This window comes from Rhinoderma darwinii, chromosome 1, assembly GCF_050947455.1.
Source record: "Rhinoderma darwinii isolate aRhiDar2 chromosome 1, aRhiDar2.hap1, whole genome shotgun sequence".
Classification (NCBI taxonomy): Eukaryota; Metazoa; Chordata; class Amphibia; order Anura; family Rhinodermatidae; genus Rhinoderma; species Rhinoderma darwinii.
The window spans coordinates 164,903,471-164,925,180 of NC_134687.1; the positions used below are offsets into that span (position 1 = coordinate 164,903,471).

Consider the following 21,710-nt stretch of genomic DNA (forward strand, 5'->3'; position numbering starts at 1 on the left):
GCCAGTGGAGGAGATCAGCACCTTTGCGAGTAAGATCCGTAAGAGGCTTAGCGATGACCGAGAAGTTAGCAATAAATCTCCTGTAATGATTAGCAAACCCCAGGAAGCACTGTAACGCCTTCAGGGAGGCAGGTTGGACCCATTCAGCCACAGCCTGAACCTTGGCAGGGTCCATGCGGAATTCATTAGGAGTGAGGATTTGACCAAAAAATGGTATCTCCTGCACCCCAAATACACATTTTTCGGATTTAGCAAAGAGTTTGTTTTCCCGAAGGGCCTGGAGCACCTTCCTGACATGCTCAATGTGGGAGGACCAGTCCTTGGAAAACACAAGTATGTCATCAAGGTACATTACAAGAAATACCCCCAGGTAGTCTCTTAAAATCTCATTTATGAAATTCTGGAAGACCGTAGGAGCATTACACAACCCAAAGGGCATGACGAGGTATTCGAAATGACCTTCGGGCGTGTTAAACGCAGTCTTCCACTCATCCCCTTCTCTGACTCGAATAAGGTTATAAGCCCCCAGAAGATCAAACTTAGAGAACCATTGGGCCCCCTGAACCTGATTGAAGAGATCAGGAATCAAAGGAAGGGGATACTGGTTCCTTACAGTGACCTTATTCAAGTTTCGGTAATGGATGCACGGCCTAAGATCACCATCCTTCTTCCCTACGAAGAAGAAGACAGCACCTACCGGAGAAGTAGAGGGGCGAATGTAACCCTTGGCCAGGCTTTCCTGGATATATTCTCTCATGGCATCACGTTCGGGACAAGAGAGATTAAATATCCTACCCTTAGGGAGCTTAGCTCCCGGTACCAAATCGATTGTGCAATCGTATTCTCTATGAGGAGGTAACACTTCGGAGGCCTTTTTAGAAAAAACATCAGCGAAGTCCTGAATAAACTCAGGTAGAGTGTTCACCTCCTCAGGGAGAGAACTAAAATTAACAGAAAAACAGGACGTCATGCATTCATTACCCCATTTAGTAAGATCCCCAGTATTCCAGTTAAACGTGGGATTATGCATCTGCAACCAGGGAAGGCCTAAAACCAAATCGGACGATAATCCCTGCATCACCAGTACAGAGCACTGCTCCAAATGAATGGAGCCAACAATGAGTTCAAAAACAGGGGTATGCTGCGTAAAATAACTATTAGCAAGTGGAGTGGAGTCGATACCCACTACCGGGACAGGTTTAGGCAAATTAATCAATGCAATAGCTAGAGACATAGCAAATTCCACAGACATAATATTAGCAGAAGACCCTGAATCCACGAAGGCACTGCCGGTGGCAGACCTACCCTCAAAAGAGACCTGAAAGGGAAGCAAGATCTTATTAGGTTTCATATTTACTGCAAATATCTGTGCGCCCAAGCGACCTCCCTGATGGTCACTTAGGCGTGGAAGTTTTCCGGCTACTTATTCTTACGCCTAGGACAGTTGTTCACTTGATGCTTGTCATCCCCACAGTAGAAGCAGAGACCATTCTTCCTGCGGAGCGCTCTATGTTGTTGGGGGAGACACGGAGGCCCCGAGTTGCATTGGTTCATCCGAGTTTTCCGTGGAAGAATGAAGCAACTGATCCTCGAGAGCCATCATGGGGGAGCCAGAGGAGAAGGCACAAAAATGTTCAAGTCGTCGTTCCCTGAGACGTCGGTCAAGACGTACCGCTATAGCCATAACCTGATCTAGAGAGTCAGAAGAGGGATAGCTAACTAATAGGTATTTCAGGGCGTTCGACAGACCCAATCTAAACTGGCACCTCAAGACAGGGTCATTCCACCGAGAAGCTACACACCACTTCCTAAAGTCAGAACAGTACTCCTCAACTGGTCTCTTACCCTGACGTAAGGTCACCAGCTGACTCTCGGCAAAGGCAGTCTTGTCAGTCTCGTCATAGATGAGCCCGAGAGCAGAAAAAAAAAGGTCCACAGAGGAAAGTTCAGGGGCGTCAGGAGCCAAGGAGAAGGCCCATTCTTGGGGGCCGTCCTGGAGCCGGGACATAATTATACCCACTCGCTGGCTCTCAGAACCTGAGGAGTGGGGCCTTAGACGGAAATAGAGCCTACAACTCTCCCGAAAGGAGAAAAAAGTCTTCCGGTCCCCTGAGAACCGGTCAGGCAACTTGAGGTGAGGTTCAAGAGGTGAGGTGGAGGGCACTACCTGGTTAGCATCACGCTGGTCGCACCTCTGAGCCAGGGCTTGGAACTGTAGGGAGAGACCCTGCATTTGCTGAGCCAGGGTCTCAAGGGGGTCCATATTTGTGTAGGAACCAGGGTAGAAAAGGTATATGGGCCTGTGATTAGGTAATGTCGGGGTAGGGAGACAGACAGGTGAGCCCTAATTTACCCGCCACTCAGTCCCTGCCTACTTGCACGGCCCGTCCTAGGCGACGGCGTACAACTGGGCGACGGTCCCTACGCTCAATATGCGCCCGACAGACAAGGGTACACAGAAGCTAAGGGAAATGGGGCAGTTGCCCACGGCAACACCGTGAGCAACAAGAGTAGTGAACGATCCGAGTCAAAACAGGAGTGTACGAGGTACCAAACGCAGAGCAGGAGCGTAGTCAGTAATGCCAGGGTCAATATGAAGCAGTGGTCAATAGTAATAGCAGGAACAGCAGAGTCAGGAAACAAGAGAGAATCACAGGCAAAGACAAGCAGCAAATGAAGGTAGCTAGAACCGTCTGGCCAGGCTGTGATAGGTTCTCCCACTCCTCAGCCTACCAGCCTGAGTGGTAGCAGCTCGAGTCACTCTATCAGACCTAGGAGCAGATGCAGACTGATTAACCACGGGCGTCGACACAGAAGCTGTGTCTGGCAGATTCTCTACAATATATATATATATTATATTCCTTCGTGTATATATATATATATATATATATATATATATATATATAGCTACATGTTATATTTTTAATAGAGATATATGTTTGCAAGGATTTGCCATTTAGGCATTAGATGCACTTTATTCAAGTTAAAACTACGTCTTGTATAGGGAATGTCAGTGCTTCTGTGGAGTCCTCATCGTTCAGAAGGCAATAATGAACCCTGATTGTCATCAGATACCAAAACGCGACTACAATTATCTTAAGTAACTAATTTCGTAAAAGGCTGTTTAAAAGAGCTCAACGTTCCGTAGTGCACGGACTTCTTCACAAGGAGTATATATAGTATATACATTTTATATTTGTGAAAATCACAGTCATGGCAAAAAGACACTGCAGTGAATGTAGCGATAGATATGGCGACAGAAGTAGCCAAAACTTCAGACTACTGCTTCTTTGCATGGAACATAGGGTAAAATGATTGTCTGAAACCGCCTCCAGGGACTCTGTACTGAGGACTTTTATTAGGTTTATTAGTCTCCTGCATCCAGCAGGCGAGAGAAGCTTTAGATAAAATGTCCTTTTTGCATATAGAAGAATGTTTTAAAGGGTAAGGTCGAGTTCACACGGGGCAGATACGCTGCATAAAAGCACACAGCGTATCCTCCCTGTGCACCGCAGGGAATTCAGGGCGAAAAAGCGCACCAAACAATGGTGCAGTTTTTCGCCCGAAATGTCCGCTGCGGAAAACTGCAGCACTTAGCCAGGCCGGCCTCCTGGGATGACGTTTTATCCCAGGAGACTGCTGGAGCGGTCACATGGGATGAGGCGTCATCCAAGGAGACCGGCCCTCTGACGTCATCTAGGCCGGCCACCCGGGATGATGTTTCATCCCATGTGACCACCGCTACATCCGGAGGCCGCGCTAGAGGGAGGAACACAGACTTCTAGGTAAGTATAAGTTTTTTTTTCTGAGTTGCTTTTTTTGCGGTGGGAATCCGGATGTGCGTTCCAACGCCTGGAGGCCGAAGTGGGGCAGTCCTCGCTTCCGGACGCGTCAAGGGGCATGCGCCGAAAATCATTGCTATTTTTCTTAGATACATCACACTATAAAAGGGTAGCTAGACACAGTACAGGCAGACGCATATCTCCCCCTGAGGAAGCAATTTATCAGTGAAACGCGCGTTGGGGCTTATGTGTTGGAGCGAACACTGATTGTTACTACTTTCACTATGGGTAAGCCGCTGTCATCTGTCTCACCTGTTATACTTATGCACTAGCACTTTATAAAGAGTTTCTCCTGACTACTTTAAATTTAATATATATTTGGTATTTTCATTTTCAACTGACTTCTTATACTTTAAAGGGGAACCTTGTATTTAAAGTTATGATGGGATCAGATTTTTGATAGCACTATCATTACTCATTTTCTACTGGCAATAATAGTGATCTTTCCTAACCTTTTTACTAGGGTCTTGTCCTTTCAATAATTTTTTTAAATATAATTGTTTGTTCATATATGTCAATAAATATAAAAATATAAATATAAAAAATTTTATATATACTTTTGGCTTTAAGCTCTTTTCTCTGTGTTTTTGATATATATTATGGAGTTGCCTATGTGATAATTTATGGGGGGACTTTTCTTTCTCTGAAATGTACCTAGCCCGCAGTACCAATGCTACTGGAGTGCAACGCAGCCCCTACATCCAGCTGATCAGCGGCGGTGCCTGGATCAAATATTTGATGATCTATCCTAAGGACAGGTCTTTAGTAATACTATCCCAGTAAAACCATTGTCGTTTTCCCTAACAAAACTAATGAGATCTTTTATTAATAGGCATAGTTCATATTCCTATAGAGAATATGAGGAAATGTTTAGTGAACATACTGCATATACCTGTATTCACATATAATTCTGTGTAAAATTATCTAGTTCTAACTTCATGCACACTCATAAGGAAAGTTTAATAGGCTCTAGTCCTCGGTCTGAGAGGCATACAATTATCTACTGGTACTAGGCAGAATTACTGCCTTTCTATATATGTTTACACATAGATGTTACATTTTATAAATAAGCTTTATTTTTCCAAATTTTTTACTTTGGGTAGTGAATTATTAGGCTGGGTTCACACTGAGTAACCGCTCCACAAAACTGCCAAAAATGCCTCCCATTGATTTCAATTGGGGGCGGGGGCGGTTTTCTCCCCTATCTTCATGCGATTACGCCTATGACCTCCCATTGACATCAATGGGAGGCAGAGAAAGCGTATTTCGCTGCGTTTTTTGCCCGAGGAGCTCAATTGCCGCCGACGAAAAACACCATGAAAATCAGCGCGTAGGCAGAGGAAAATATGCCTCAAACTTCCAAACTGAATTTTGAGTCAGATTTTCCCCCTGCAAAAAACTCTGTGTGAACCCAGCCTTAAAGTTGAATTATATGTATTTATATTAAGAAGTACTGTTTGTTAAGCTAATAAGTACTATCTTCCATAAAGTAGAGTCAATGGGATTGTGTACAAAATAAGTTTAATTTTCATGTAGATTTCCTGGTAATGAATTGCACCTTTAGAGTGATTTTATAAGCTCCACGTGCATGTTCCTTATATACTCCTAAAGTCAGCAACGCTAAAAATAATTATATTAACACAACCGACCAATGTGCCATTATCATTCTAACAAGTTCTCAGCTTAGGGTTACTGGCAGCGGAGTTGCTAAATACAAGCGTGTCTTACCCTGGTTGGCCGGCTGTTCAGGAGTTGCCTGCTTATTCTTTAGCTTTTTAATTGGCTGGGACCACCAGAATTCAGAGGACACAGATGTCACCGATAGTGTGCCTAGGGAACACATTGATGCCCATCTGTTGCAGTCTAGAGAACTGTTCATATATCCACAAGGCCTCCATTTAATTCTTGTCAGAAAGTAATGTAAATCCAGTTTACCCTCAGAAGTCATTACAGAGATTTATGTCAATGAGCCCCCTGCAATTTGCACACCCTGTTGCTGTATAGGAAGAAAGGGCAGTCCTTTTCATGTCTGTGCATATTAACAAGAGACGCCTGCCTTAAGAGGGTCTTTTTTGATTGAACGCTCCCATTATTTTAATGCAGCATGTGCCGCTCCTTCTCTATGAAAAGAAAAGTAGATCGTAAAACAAAATATGGGGGCAGGGACTGGGAAATTGTTTAACACAATGCCTTGTCCCAACACACTTTTAATTGCCCTAGTAAAAGGATCACTAGAGGAATAACAGTATCTTGTCCTCTGCTCATAGGTTACATATATTCCATTTAACAGGTAGTTGCAGTTGTTCTCTTGTTTTAGAAGAACGTTGAATTCTACTTATGCTGCTAAATTGGTCTACAGCTTGTTCAAGGGAAATAAAATATGCACGCTGTCACAACTACACAAAACTGTCAAATACCAGTTGATGTTTGTAGACAAATTCTCCAAATAATGCTAAATAACTGGGGCCAGTGCAGTTTCACTAATATAAATTGTGTGGGCTCTGTGTTCTAAGCATGATGGTTAGAATATGGGGCCCATACATTATACCTGCAACAGAAACTGCCTGAGCCGCAGATACTTACTATTGGCGATGCACTCATTTGATTGTAAAAGGGGCCATGCTTATCAGAAAGTCATAGTGCAGAAAGGGGAGGAGAATTGTGCCGGTAAGCAAATACCAGCTCTCATGATTTAACTTTTTAATAAATATATATATTTATATAGTGTAAAAAAGTCCAGGGCAGCACCATCAAAAAATCAAGCACAGGGTGGGTGGACGCCTGAGGACACAGGCTATACCCTACTATTCACAAAGCAAAAACATAGGCAGCACTCCAGGATATCATGGTGAAATTTCAAAAGTGAAGGACTTTAATCCATAAAAGAGCAGCGATGTTTCGGCAGATGCAACAAATACGGGAAAAAGGCAGTTGCATCTGCGCCTTTATGGATTAAAGTCCTTCACTTTTAGCATTTCACCATGACATCCTGGTCTTTATATATATATATATATATATATATATATATATATATATATATATATATATATATGCACACATACACACACACACACACACACACACACATATACATATACACACACACAGTAAAAAGTTATAGGCAGTCGTGGAGAAATGCTGCAAAGTAAGAATTCTTTCAAAAATAGAAGTTTTCTTTATCAATTAAAAAAATACAAAGTGAATAAATCAGAAGAGAAATCTAAATCAAATCAATATTTGGTCTGACCACCCTTTGTCTTCAAAACAGCATAAATTCCCCTAGGTACACTTGCACAGTCATGGATTTTGTAGGATTAAACAGCCAAACTTTACTACAAAAGTGAGGTTGTGGAAGACAGTTTCATGTCACAGGTCCACCATGGCAAGACTGAGCACAGCAACATGACACAAGGTAGTTATACTGCAACAGCAATGTCTCTCCCAGGCATAGATTTAAAAGCAGACTGGGGTTTCAAGATGTGCTTTTAAAGCTCTTTTGAAGAAGCACAAAGAAACTGGTAACGTTGAGGACCGTAGCCATAGTAGTCGGCCAAGGTAACCTTGTGCAGCAGATCAAAGACTTGTCATGCTTACTTCCCTTCGAAACCATAAGATCTCCAACAGTGACATCAGCTCAGAACTGGCAGAAATAAGTGAGACCCAGGTATACCCATCTACTGTTCAGAAAAGTCGGGCGAGAAGTGGCCTTCATTGAAGAAGTGGGGCCAAAAAGCCAAACCTTAGACGTGGAAACAAGGCCAAGCGACTCGACTATGCATGAAAACATAGGAGCTGGGGTGCACAAAAAATGGCAGCAGGTCCTCTGGACTGAAGAGTTAAAATTTGAAATATTTGGCCGTAACAGAAGGCAGTATGTTGGCCGAAGGGCTGGAGAGCGGTACAATCATAAGTATCTGCAGGCATCAGTGAAGCATTGTGGAGGTTCCTTGCAAGTTTGGGGCTGCATTTCAGCAAATGGAGTTGGGGGATTTAATCAGGATTAATGGTGTTCTCAATGCTGGGAAATATAGGCAGATACTGATCCATCATTCAATACCATCAGGGAGGAGTCTGTTTGGCTCCAAAACAACCTCCCTGCTGAGTTCCTTCAAAAACTATGTGCAAGAGTATCTAGAAGAATTTATGCTGTTTTTAACCCCTTAAGGACGCAGCCTAGTTTTGGCCTTAAGGCTCAGAGCCCATTTTTCAAATCTGACATATTTCACTTTATGTGGTAATAACGTGGGAATGCTTAAACCTACCCAAGCGATTCTGAGATTGTTTTCTCGTGACACATTGGGCTTCATGTTCGTGGTAAAATTTGGTCGATATATTCAGTGTTTATTGGTGAAAAATTGCAAAATTTAGAGAAAATTTTGAAAAAATTGAATTTTTCAGAATTTAAATGCATCTGCTTGTAAAACAGACGGTTATACCACCCACAATAGTCACTAGTTCACATTTCCCATATGTCTACTTTAGATTGGCATCGTTTTTTGAACATTCTTTTATTTTTCTTGGACGTTACAAGGCTTAGAACATAAACAGCAATTTATCATATTTTTAAGAAAATGTCAAATGCCTTTTATTTAAGGTACCTGTTCAGTTCTGAAGTGGCTTTGAGGGGCCTATGTATTAGAAACCCTGATAAAACACCCCATTTTAAAAACTAGACCCCTCAAAGTATTCAAAACAGCATTTAGAAAGTTTTTTAACCCTTCAGGCATTTCACAGGAATTAAAGCAAAGTGGAGGTGAACTTTGCAAATTTCATTTTTCTTGCGGAACTTCAATTTTATTCATTTTTTTTTCTGTAACACGGAAGGTTTTACCAGAGAAACACTACTAAATATGTATTGTCCAGATTCTGCAGTTTTTAGAAATGTCCCACATGTGGCCCTACTGCGCTCGCGGACTAAAACACAAGCCCCAGAAGCAAAGAAGCACCTAGTGCATTTTGAGTCCTCTTTTTTATTAGAATATATTTTAGGCAGCATGCCGGGTTTGAAGAGGTGTTGAGGTGCCAAAACAGCAGGAATCCCCCAATAGTGACCCCATTTTGGAAACTACACCCCTCAAGGAATTCATTTATGGTTGTTGTTACCATTTTGACCGCACAGTTTTTTCACAGCACGAATTTGAATTGGGCTGTGAAATGAAAAAAATTTCATTTTTCCCTATAAAATGTCATTTGTGATCAAAATTTCTTATTTTCACAGGGAACAAAATACCCCATTTGGTTGCCCAATTTGTCCTTAGTGTGGCAATACCCCATTTGTGGTGATAAACTGCCGTTTGGGCCCATGGGAGGGCTCAGAAGGAAAGGAGCGCTATATGTTTGTTGGAGTCCAGATTTTGCTGGATTGGTTTTCGGGTGCCATGTCGCATTTGCAGAGCCTCAGGGGTATCAAAGCAATGGTAACCCACCAAAAGTGACCCCATTTTGGAAACTACACCCCTCAAGGAATTAATTTATGGTTGTTGTTAGCATTTTGAGCACACAGTTTTTTCACAGCACCTATTTCAATTGGGCTGTGACATTAAAAAAATGAATTTTTTTCCAATAAGATGTAATTTTTTATCAAAATTTCTTATTTTCACAGTGAACAAAATGCTAAATTTTGTTGCCCAATTTCTCCTGAGTGCAGCAATACCCCATTTGTGGCAATAAACTGCCGTTTGGGCCCATGGGAGGCCTCAGAAGGGAAGGAGCGCTGTGTGTTCTTTGGAGTCCAGATTTTGCTGGATTGGTTTTCGGCTGCCATGTCGCATTTGCAGAGCCCCAGAGCTATCAAAGCAATAGAAACCAATCACAAATGACCCCATTTTGGAAACTACACCCCTCAAGGAATTCATTTATGGGTAATGTGACCATTTAGACCCCATAGTTTCTTCACAGAACTTATTTGAATTGGGCTGGGAATTAAATAAATATATATTTTTTCCAATAATATGTCATTTTAGCTCAAAAATTCTTATTTTCACAAGAAACAAAATACCCCATTCTGTTGCGCAATTTGTTCTGAGTGCGGCAGTACCCCATTTGTTGTGATAAACTGCCGTTTGGGCCCATGGGATGGCTCAGAAGGAAAGGACCACCATTTGGCCTACTGGGGATTTTCTAGTGTGAAGTCATGTATGCAGAAGCACCTGAGGTACCAGTACAGTTGAAACCCGCAAGAAGTGACCCCGTTTTAAAAACTACACCCTTAAGGCATTCATCTAGAGGTGTAGTGAGCATTTTGACCGGAGACCTACACCCCATAAACTGTAATGTGGGTTCTCCCGGGTATGGCAATACCCGACATGTGGCTGTTATCAGCTGCCTGGGCACACAGCAGGGCTCAGAGGGGAAAGACGAGGGGGGATAAGCTGTGCGGAGGGCATCAGGGTAAGTAAAACTGGGGTAAATTATAAACCAAGGGATGTATGATAAATTTTAAAACACTCTTTCATACAGAGCTCTGGTTATTCGGGACACGTGTCACATTGATATATTGTGTAATCCCTCATCGCCCTCTTATAGCAGACTTTGCACCTCTTTTGACTTTTTCCCTTCTTGCCAGTTTGGGGAACTTCCCCTGGAAAGTGTTGCCGCCCTGGTACGATGCGTGTGGCCCCACTTCCAGAAGTACTGGGTGCCCCCCCTTCTTGGTCCCTAAAGATTAGGTTCTTGATAATCACCTAAATTCCAGGAAAGTTCCCGTCTGGCCTGCACATCGACGTAGCACGTACGCATTGTACAAAGCCATCTGTATGATGTGCACGGCCAGCTTCTTATACCACACCGCATAGCGCTGTAGGGCTTCAGGGCTTGATCTTACAAGTCCATCCCTCCCATGTACCTATTGTAGTCCAGGATGCAGTCTGGTTTGGAGGTGGCCTTTCCTTCATATATCCTAAACCTGTAGGTATACCCGGATGCACTCTCGCAGCTTATACATCTTCACGCCATACCTTGCCCTCTTACCCGGCAGGTACTCGCGGAATTGAACCCTCCCTTTAAAATGTATCAGGGACTCATCAATAGAAATACACTTCTCGGGGGTGTATGCTTGGGAAAACCGGGCACTGAAACGGTCTAATAGGGGTCTCCGTTTATACAAACGGTCAAAACTGGGGTCATCTCGGGGTGGGCACGGCTCATTATCAGTATAATGTAAGAAGCGAAGTATTGCCTCATTTATTTATTTTTTTAGGTTCCAGTTCAGTTCTGAAGTTGCTTTGAGGGGCCCATATATTAGAAACCCCTATCAAACACCCCATTTTAGAAACTAGACCCCTCAAAGTATTCACAACAGCATTTAGAAAGTTTATGAACCCTTTAGGTGTTTCACAAAAATTTAGAGCAAAGTAGAGGTGAAATTTACATTTTTTTTTTTGTCAGAAAATCCTCTTTATACCATTTTTTTTATAACACAAAAGGATTTATCAGAGAAACGCAAATTAATACGTATTGCCCAGATTCTGCAGTTTTTAGAAATATCCCACATGTGGCCCTAGTGCGGTAACGGACTGAAGCACCGGCCTCCGAAGCAAAGGAGCACCTAGTGGATTTTGAGGCCTCTTTTTTATTAGGCACCATGTCCGGTTTGAAGAGGTCTTGTGGTGCCAAAACATTGGGAACACCCCAAAAGTGACCCCAATTTGGAAACTAGACCCCTTGAGGAATCCATTGTAGTTTTCTTGGGGTGCATGCGGCTTTTTGATCAGTTTTTATTCTATTTTTAGGTGGCGTGGTGACTAAAAAACAGCAATTCTACTATTGTTTTTTTATTATTTTTTTTTTACAGCGTTCACCGTGCGCTATAAATAAAATATTCACTTTATTCTGCGGGGCGATACGATTACGGCGATACCAGATGTTTATAGTTTTTTTTAATGTCTTATGGCGTTTGCACAATAAAATACGTTTTGTAAACAATCATTCACTTTTTGTGTTACCTTATTCTAAGAGCCAGAACGTTTTTATTTTTCAATCAATCAAGACGTGCGAGGACTTTTTTTTTGCGTAACGAACTGTAGTTTCGATCAGCACCATTTTTAGGTACATGCGACTTTTTGATCTCTTTTTATTCCATTTTTTGGGAGGTGAAGTGACCAAAGAATTGTGATTGTGGTACGGTTTATTATTATTTTATTTTACGGCGTTCATCGTGCGGGATAAATAACGAAATAGTTTTGTAGTTCAGGCCGTTACGGACGCGGCGATACCAATTATGTATAGTTTATTTGTTTGTTTATATATTTTTATTAATAATAAAGGACTGATAAGGGAAAAGGGGGATTTTTACTTTTATTACTTTTAAATCTTTTATTTTCTTATTTTTACACATCTTTTTTTAACTTTTTTTTAACTTTAGTACTTTGTCCCACTAGGGGACTTGAGGGCAGGAGGCCCTGATCGCAATTCTAATACACTGCACTACATGCGTAGTGCAGTGTATTAGAACTGTCAGCTACTCACTGACAGCAAGCATAGTGGGTCCTGACGTTGTCAGGACCCACTAGGCTTCCGTCTATGGCATAGCCGGACGCCATTGTTTGGGGTCCGGTTGCCATAGTCACCATCGCCGGCCGCTATCGCGTAGCAGGCCGGCGATGGCAGCTTAACCCCTAAAAAGCCGCGATCTCTATAGAACGCGGCTTTTAAGGGGTTAATCGGCGGGGACACAGCGATCGGTCCCCGCTGTAGGAGCTGTGACAGCTGCTGAACAAGACAGCAGCGTCACAGCTCCTGTATGTGTCGGGAGGACGGCCGAAACGGCCGTTACTCCCGTGACGTACTATTACGTCATGGAGCGCGAACGATACAGCTGCCATGACGTAATAGTACGTCAAGGAGCGGGAAGGGGTTAAGGCAAAGGGTGGTCACAGCAAATATTGATGTGATTTGAATTTCTCTTCCATTCATTCACTTTACATTTTGTTAATTGATAAAAAAAAACTATTAACACTTCTATTTTTGAAAGCATTCTTACTTTGCAGCATCAGTACACAACTGCCTAAAACTTTTTCACAGTACTGTATATACACATATATATATATATTTTTATTTTTTTATTTTTTTACGAACGTAATTACTGTGTTGTAAGTATGCCTGCAGAATAGTTTATAAAATAAATCAATATTACAATCAATAGCTGGAAAAGGAGATGCTGGAGAAGTTAGAGGGTTTGTCCGGTTTCAGTATATTAATGTTATTTATTTTATAATGAAAAGTTATATAATTTTCCAATATACTTTCTGTATTAATTCCTCTCGGTTCCTCAGTGGATTGAAATAGAAACCACTGTGGTCCCCGATTTCCCACTGGATTTCCCACTGGATCTTCTTCATTGGTTTTCTCCTAAGAAAAGGACAACCTTCTTATTCCCTGCCCTCTCGCATTATCTATCCTTATGGGAGAGGTTGCCCTCTATGTACACTACCCATTAGGGTTTCTACCTATTGGTTCTCAATTTGGCCACTGAGACTATAATGAAAGGTGAACTTTTGCCATCTGTTCACTTTTTTGTGGTGTTGTGTGGTGGTCTTTGTTGCTGTATCTGGGGAGAAGTGGCCCAGACCCAAGGTATCTTAGACTGGCAGCATAGTTGCTGTGGATCCTAAAATTTGCTCACACTACCCATAAACTACCAGACTCTGAATACTTTCGTTATCAATAAATTTCAAATTTAATTAAGAGTCTAAAACACGACAATGTCGATATTACAGTGATAACATAATTTGAATCCATATGCATTAAATCTGCTGTAGAGGAAAATGATCTTCCTTATATATCGATCTCTCCCCATTCCCAGGCAGGTTAATTTATATGTGTAAATGGGAGGCAGACACAGGTAGAAAGCTAGATGTTTCGGACTGCGCACAAATGGCCTTAACTATGGCAAAATATTCATTTATACGTTTTCACATATGTTTCCAGCAGCCTCTCCAATGTGCTTTTTGAAGGTGCAGTGTAAATCCCGCGGTCGCTGACCACCAGCATTCCCCACTTACCGGCAGCCGTGACCGCAGGACTCTGAAGCCTTGCCGGAGTCTCCTTCCCCTGATATGCTGTGAAACACTGCTATCTCTCCTCCAGCCGATCCCCATAGGGTGCGCGCGAGTGCGACCGTCCCCAGTATTAGAGGGCCAGCGCGCACACCAGGAATTTCACCCCAAACCAATACCAGCACACCCGGGACTTTTAAAGGAACTCTGCCCACTTCCTCATTACCTGAGCAATATTGTGTCTAACCCTGTGTTGGTCTGCAAAGGTGCCCAAGCGTTATCCTGTATCCCATAACCTGTATCCTATATCCAGTGTCGGAGTTCGGTGTTAAGTCTGGTTTCTGTGTCAAGTCCAGTGTTCGTGACGACTTCAGTATCCGTGTCCTGTATCTTAGACAACTCCTGTTGTCCAGCACCAGCCAGCTTCCGTTAGTCCAGCACAAGCCAGCTTCTGATCTTCCGGCACAAGTCATCTACACAGGTACTCTTGTCCTAGAGTCTATTATTGACTCTCGATTGACCAGCTGCTACTCCTTTAAGGCGGAGTGGCCCAGTGGGTCCACATACCCCACAGCCGTGCCAGTTTGCTCAGGCCATGGATCCCGCTGGTCAATCCAATACGCTGGTCCAACTAATGCAAGCAGACATGCGTGACCTCCGAGCACAACAGGATCATCTTCTACAAGCAGTTAATTCTATTTCCACATTCTTGGATCTTGCTTCTGTTTCTGCTCCTTCTACTCGGCTACCAGCCATCACTCCAGTAGGTTCTGGGTCCAGAGTTTCGTTGCCACTTCCACCTACAATGGAGATGCAAAAACCTGTAGAGGCTTTATCAACTAGTGCAAGATCCACTTCCAGTTGCATGCACATCTTTCCCCCTCTGATCTGGCCAAGGTTGCCTTTATGGTCTACCTCCTCTCTGGCAAAGCTCTGGCATAGGTGAACCCTATTTGGGAACGTGAGGGCTGGAATCTTCCAGCCTGCAATTATTCTCTGGAGACTTTTTCTACAGTGTTTGAAGAACCTGGCTGAACGTCTTCTGCAGCTGCTTCGCTTCTGACTCTCTGTCAAGGGAAATCAATGGTAGGAGAGTATGCCATCCAGTTCCGTACTTTGGCAGCAGAGCTTGCCGGGAATAATGAGGCCTTGGTGGCAACCTTCTGGCAAGGATTAGCTCCTCAGATAAAATATGAGCTGGCGGCTCGTGATCTCCCATCTATCTTGAATGCCCTAGTTCTTCTGGCTACACGCATCGACATGAGGTTCCAAGAATGCGCCCAGGAAGTTCATTGGGAAAAATGGTCCAACAGACGGGCGCCTAAGTTCCAGAGAGCCTTGCTACATCCTTCGGTTGTTGTCCCTGAAGAGCCTATGCCAATGGACAGACTCAGACTGTCTGACCAGGAGCGGCAGCGCAGATGTTCTCCAAGACTTTTTTTTTTTTAAGGGTCATTTTGGCCGTCAATGTCCCCAGAAGTCGGGAAAGTCCAGCACCTAGGGTTGATAGGAGATACTACCCTAGGTGGTTCGACGCGTGCTTTAAAATTCTCTCCCAAATTATCGATTCCTGTGACAATCTCCTCTGGTGAAGAATCACACTATTTCCGCTCATCTGGATTCTGGAGCGGCTGCGAATTTCATCCAACAGGCCGTCTCCATTTGTCCTCGACTCCTCTGGAGAAACCTCTAGCAGTCGTTTCTGTGAATGGTCAACCACTGTCAGACCCAAGTCTTTCCATTACTGAACCTCTGAAGTTGCAGCAGGATAGCTATTAATCCTATCCTGCTGGGACTACCATGGCTTCGCCAACACTCTCCTGTCCTCGACTGGAATTCCAGAGAGGTACTCCAGTGGGAATCCCGATGTCTTCACCGCTGCCATCCTCAGGTTCGTTCTGTCCAGTCCCCGATACCTCAGTCACTTTGGTCTGCCTCCACAATATGCTTGTTTTGCAGATGTCTTCAGCAAGAAGGAGGCTAAGGTCCTTCCTCTCCATTGTCCATATGACTTTCCAATCGAATTGCTCCCTGAATCTTCACCTCCTCGTGAACGGGGTTATCCTCTCTCCTTTTTTTTTTTTTTTAAATGGTTTTCTTTTATTAACTTTTCTCATAGTACAAAAGTACAAAATATCAATCAAAAAAAAGACAGAGCATACTAACCACCCAAATCTAGTTGGCAATAACAATCACCGCAAAATATGAGACATTCACATTGCAAAAGCCAGCATTCAAACCAGGAGGATCACAGAAGGATAATCAAATTTTGCAATTTAAAACAGGATCATAAGGTGACATTTAATATTGCCCAAAACAAACAAGACAGACATCCAGTCACACACACATTCGCTCCACTCTTCTCACAGTGCTCCCTCTCCAGCCAGTTAGATAGCAATGTCCAAGATCTCCAACCACCTAGCCCATATCTTCCCAAATTTGACAGGACATCTCCTGCTAAGGTATAACTTCTGATACATGGGTACATATTTATTTACCAATTGGAGCCAATGTTGTAGACTAGGACACTCCGTGTCTTTCCATGCCATAATCAGAATCTTCCTAGCACAAAACAAAGCAAATCGAAAGAATATTTTGTCATAAAGGCCTTGTACTATATCATTCATAATGCCCAAGAGGCACACCTGAGGGGAGAGAACCCGGGGAAACTCAATTTTTCATGAAGAAACTCCACAACCCTACACCAGAATGACAAAATCCTAGGACAAGACCATACACAGTGGAAGTATGTACCAACATCCGACCGACATCTAAAACAGCTATCCGACCCGGAGGCCCCAATTCTCTTAAGTCTAACCGGAATGTAATAGATCCTGTCTAAGAACCCTGACTGTATTGAAAAATCTTGTGCACTAACAACTGAGTCAAAGAATCAGAGCTCCACCTCCTTCCATTCCTCTTCCGACAAATCAGGGATATCTCTCTTCCACCCCAGGAACGCCCTATCAAAGTGTCATTTCACAGATGACAACAAGACATATGTTTGAGTAAGAGTTTTAGGGAGGTCCGGGGTGCCAAGCAAGTCCTCCAATCTGGAAAACCCCAAAGCTGGCATTACAGAACCAAACTGGGCCTTATCCTCTCTCCTTGCCTGAAAACCAAGCTATGTCGGCATACGTCAAGGAGAACCTTGAGAGGGGGTTTATCAGGAAGTGTACTTCTCCAGCCGCAGCTGGAATCTTCTTCGTAGAAAAGAAAGATGGATCTCTCTGGCCATGTATCGACTACCGTGGTTTAAACCAAATCACTGTCAAGAACAAATACCCCCTGCCGCTAATATCTGAGCTTTTTGACAGAATTCGTGAGGCCAAGATTTTCACAAAGCTGGATCTACGCGGGGCTCATAACTTGATCCGTATCTGCAAAGGTGACAAATGGAAAACCGCAATCAACACGAGACAAGGTCACTACGAATATCTTGTGATGCCCTTTGGATTGTGTAACGCTCCAGCTGTGTTACAGGAATTAGTAAAATACATCTTTTGGGATCCACTGTATGTCGGTGTGTTATATCTGGACGACATCTCGATTTATTCACCAGATCTGACGACTCACCGGAAGCATGTTCGCCAAGTCCTGTCGAGGTTAAGGGGGATTAGCCTCTACGCTAAACTTGAGAAGTGCGTATTCAAAAATACATTTTTTCCCTTTCTGGGCTATATAATTTCAGATCAGGAACTTCAGATGGATCCGGAGAAAATCAAGTCTGTCTTGGAGTGGCCACATCCTCAAGGTCTCCATGCCATACAGAGATTTCTTGCTTTTGCAAATTCATACCGCCAGTTCATCCCAAACTTCTCTTCACTTACCGCTCTTATCTCTGCTCTCACCAAGAAGGGAGTGAACACTAAGGTCTGGACCCCTGAGGCAGAGTCGACATTCACCAACCTCAAGGGAGCCTTCACTTCAGTTTCCGTTCTTTACGATCCTGATGTGTCTCCACAATTCTCATTGGAAGTTGACACTTCTTCCATTGGCGCTGGAGCACTTCTCTTTCAAAGAAACTCCAAGGGTAAGGCGGTGTCCTGTGGCTTCTTCTCAAAGCTCTTCCCTCCTGCAGAACGAAACTACTCCATTGGGGACCGTGCGTTACTGGCCGTCAAATTAGCCTTAGAAGAGTGGAGGCATTTGCTAGAGGAGGTTGCTCATCCTATTATTATCTACACCGATCACAAGAACCTCACTTATTTACAGTCTGCATAACGATTGAACACTCGTCAAGCCAGATGGTCACTGTTCTTTGCCAGATTCAAGTTCCTACTTAATTTCCACTGACAGGAAGAAAATTCTCATCTGGAGTCATAATTGTAAGGTGGCAGGACCTGGGAGTCTTGGACCTAGCACAAACTTCACAAGTGGCAACGTAGGCCTTAACATCTTTAGGCAACCCAGGCCACCAATAGTTTCTGGCAATGAGGTGCTTGGTACCCAGGATGCCTGGATGACCAGACAGTGCGGAGTCATGATTTTCCCTAAGTACCCTTAGCCGGAATTGCAGGGGAACAAACAGCTTGTTCTCAGGAAGGTTCCCGGGAGCTGAACCTTGATCAGCCGCAATTTCAGAGACTAAATCAGAATCAATAGAGGAAATTATTATACCTGGAGGCAAAACGCAAGTAGGATCTTCCTCCGAAGGAGGGCTGGCCATGAAGCTACGCGACAGTGCATCAGCCTTAATATTTTTAGACCCAGCCCTATAGATGACCAAAAAGTTGAATCTGGTAAAAAAACAACGCCCATCGAGCTTGTCTCAGGTTTAGCCTCCGGGCAGATTCTAGGAAAACCAGATTCTTGTGGTCGGTAAGGACCGTTACCTGGTGCCTGGCCCCCTCCAGGAAGTGGCGCCACTCTTCAAATGCCCATTTAATGGCTTAGAGTTTGCGGTTGCCAATATCATAGTTACTCTCAGTGGGTGAACACTTCCTGGAGAAGTAGGCACAGGGACGGAGATGGGTGAGGGACTTGGTACCCTGGGACAAGACAGCCCCCACTCCCACCTCGCACGAGTCAACCTCCACGATAAATGGCTCCATTTGGTTGGGCTGAACCAACACCGGGGCCGAGATAAAGCACTTCTTAAGGACCTCAAAAGCCTGGACAGCCTCAGGAGGCCAGTGGAGGAGATCAGCACCTTTGCGAGTGAGATCCATAAGAGGCTTAGCGATGACCGAGAAGTTAGCAATAAATCTCCTGTAATAATTAGCGAACCCCAGGAAGCACTGTAACGCCTTCAGGGAGGCAGGTTGGACCACAGCCTGGACCTTGGCGGGGTCCATGCGGAATTCATGAGGAGTGAGGATTTGACCCAAAAATGGTATCTCCTGCACCCCAAACACACATTTTTCGGTTTTCGCAAACAGTTTGTTTTCCTGAAGGACCTGGAGCACCTTCCTGACATGCTCAATGTGGGAGGACCAGTCATTGGAAAACACAAGTATGTCATCAAGGTACACTACAAGAAATACCCCCAGGTAGTCTCTTAAAACCTCATTTATGAAATTCTGGAAGACCGCGGGAGCATTACACAACTCAAAGGGCATGACGAGGTATTCTAAATGACCTTCGGGCATGTTAAACGCAGTCTTCCACTCATCCCCCTCTTTGATGCGGATAAGGTTATAAGCCCCCCGTAGATCAAACTTAGAGAACCAGTGGGCCCCATGAACCTGATTGAAGAGATCAGGAATCAAAGGAAGGGGATAATGGTTCCTTACAGTGACCTTATTCAAGTTTTGGTAGTCAATGCATGGCCTAAGACCACCATCCTTCTTCCCTACGAAGAAGAAGCCAGCACCTACCGGAGAAGTAGAGGGGCGAATGTAACCCTTGGCCAGGCATTCCTGGATATACTCTCTCATGGCTTCACGTTCGGGACAAGAGAGATTAAATATCCTACCCTTAGGGAGCTTAGCTCCTGGTACCAAATCAATAGTGCAATCGTATTCTCTATGAGGTGGTAACACTTCGGAGGCCTCTTTAGAGAAAACATCAGCGAAGTCCTGAACAAACTCAGGTAGAGTGTTCACCTCCTCAGGGAGAGAAATAGAATTAACAGAAAAACATGACGTCATGCATTCATTACCCCATTTGGTAAGATCCCCAGTATTCCAGTCAAACGTGGGATTATGCAACTGCAACCAGGGAAGGCCTAAAACCAAATCGGACGATAATCCCTGCATCACCAGTACAGAGCACTGCTCCAAATGCATGGAGCCAACAATGAGTTCAAAAACAGGGGTATGCTGTGTAAAATAACCATTAGCAAGAGGAGTGGAGTCGATACCCACTACCGGGACAGGTTTAGGCAAATCAATCAATAGCATAGCTAGAGACATAGCAAATTCCACAGACATAATATTAGCAGAAGACCCTGAATCCACGAAGGCACTGCCGGTAGCAGACCTACCACCAAAAGAGACCTGAAAGGGAAGCAAGATTTTATTACGTTTCATATTTACGGGAAATAACTGTGCGCCCAAGTGACCTCCCCGATGGTCACTTAGGTGCGGAAGTTCTTCCGGCTGCTTATTCTTACGCCTAGGACAGTTGTTCACTTGATGCTTGTCATCCCCACAGTAGAAGCAGAGACCATTCTTCCTGCGGAATTCTCTACGTTGTTGGGGGGACACGGAGGCCCCGAGTTGCATAGGTACCTCCGAGTCTTCCGTGGAAGAACGAAGCAACGGAACCTCGGGAGGCATCATGGGGGAGTCAGAAGAGAAAACACAAACACGTTCAAGTCGTCGTTCCCTGAGAAGACGGTCAAGTCGTACCGCTAAAGCCATAACCTGATCTAGGGAGTCAGAAGAGGGATAGCTAACTAGCAGGTCTTTCAGGGCGTTCGACAGGCCCAATCTAAACTGGCACTTTAAGGCAGGGTCATTCCACCGAGAAGCTACGCACCACTTCCTAAAGTCAGAACAATACTCCTCAACAGGTCTCTTACCCTGACGTAAGGTCACCAGCTGACTCTCGGCAAAGGCAGTCTTGTCAGTCTCGTCATAAATGAGCCCGAGAGCAGAAAAGAAAAGATCAACGGAGGAAAGTTCAGGGGCGTCAGGAGCCAAGGAGAAGGCCCATTCTTGGGGCCCGTCCTGGAGCCGGGACATAATTATACCCATCCACTGGCTCTCAGGACCAGAGGAGTGGGGCTTTAAGCGAAAATAGAGCCTACAACTCTCCCGAAAGGAGAAAAAAGTCTTCCGGTCCCCTGAGAACCGGTCAGGCAACTTGAGGTGGTGTTCAAGAGGTGAGGTGAGGGGCACTACCAGGGTAGCATCAGGCTGGTTGTCCCTCTGAGCCAGGGCCTGGACCTGTAGGGAGAGGCCCTGCATTTGCTGAGCCAGGGTCTCAAGGGGGTCCATAGTAGTGTCAGGGACCAGGGTAGACTAGGTATATGCGCTTGTGATTATGTAAAGTCGGGGTAGGGAGACAGACAAGTGAGCCCTAATCTACCCGCCACTCAGTCCCTGCCTACTTGCAACGACCCGCCCTAGGCGACGGGGTACAACTGGGCGACGGTCCCTACACTCAATAGGTGCACGACAGACAAACAGACAAGGGTACAAAGAAGCCAGGGGAATGGGGAAGTTGCCCACGGAACACCGTGAGCAACAAGCGAGGTGAACGAGCCGAGTCAAACCAGGAGATGAGCGAGGTACAAATACGCAGAGCAGAAGAGTGGTCAGAAAAGCCAAGGTCAGTCACAAGCAGAGGATAAGTAGTTCAAGAAGCTGCAGCAGGGCCAGGAACCCAACAGAGAAGAATCACAAGCAAGGAGGAACAGGAAAGGCAGGTATAAATAGACAGAGGGCGGGAGCTAGCTCCATCTGGCCAGGCTGCGATAGGCTCT

At 44.4% G+C, this 21,710-nt stretch overlaps 1 protein-coding gene across 1 annotated transcript in view; it reads left to right on the plus strand.

Moving 5' to 3' along the window:
- Positions 1 to 21,710, plus strand: part of ALPK1 (alpha kinase 1) — a 183,141-nt gene that overhangs the window by 35,789 nt on the left and 125,642 nt on the right. The window lies entirely within an intron of this gene.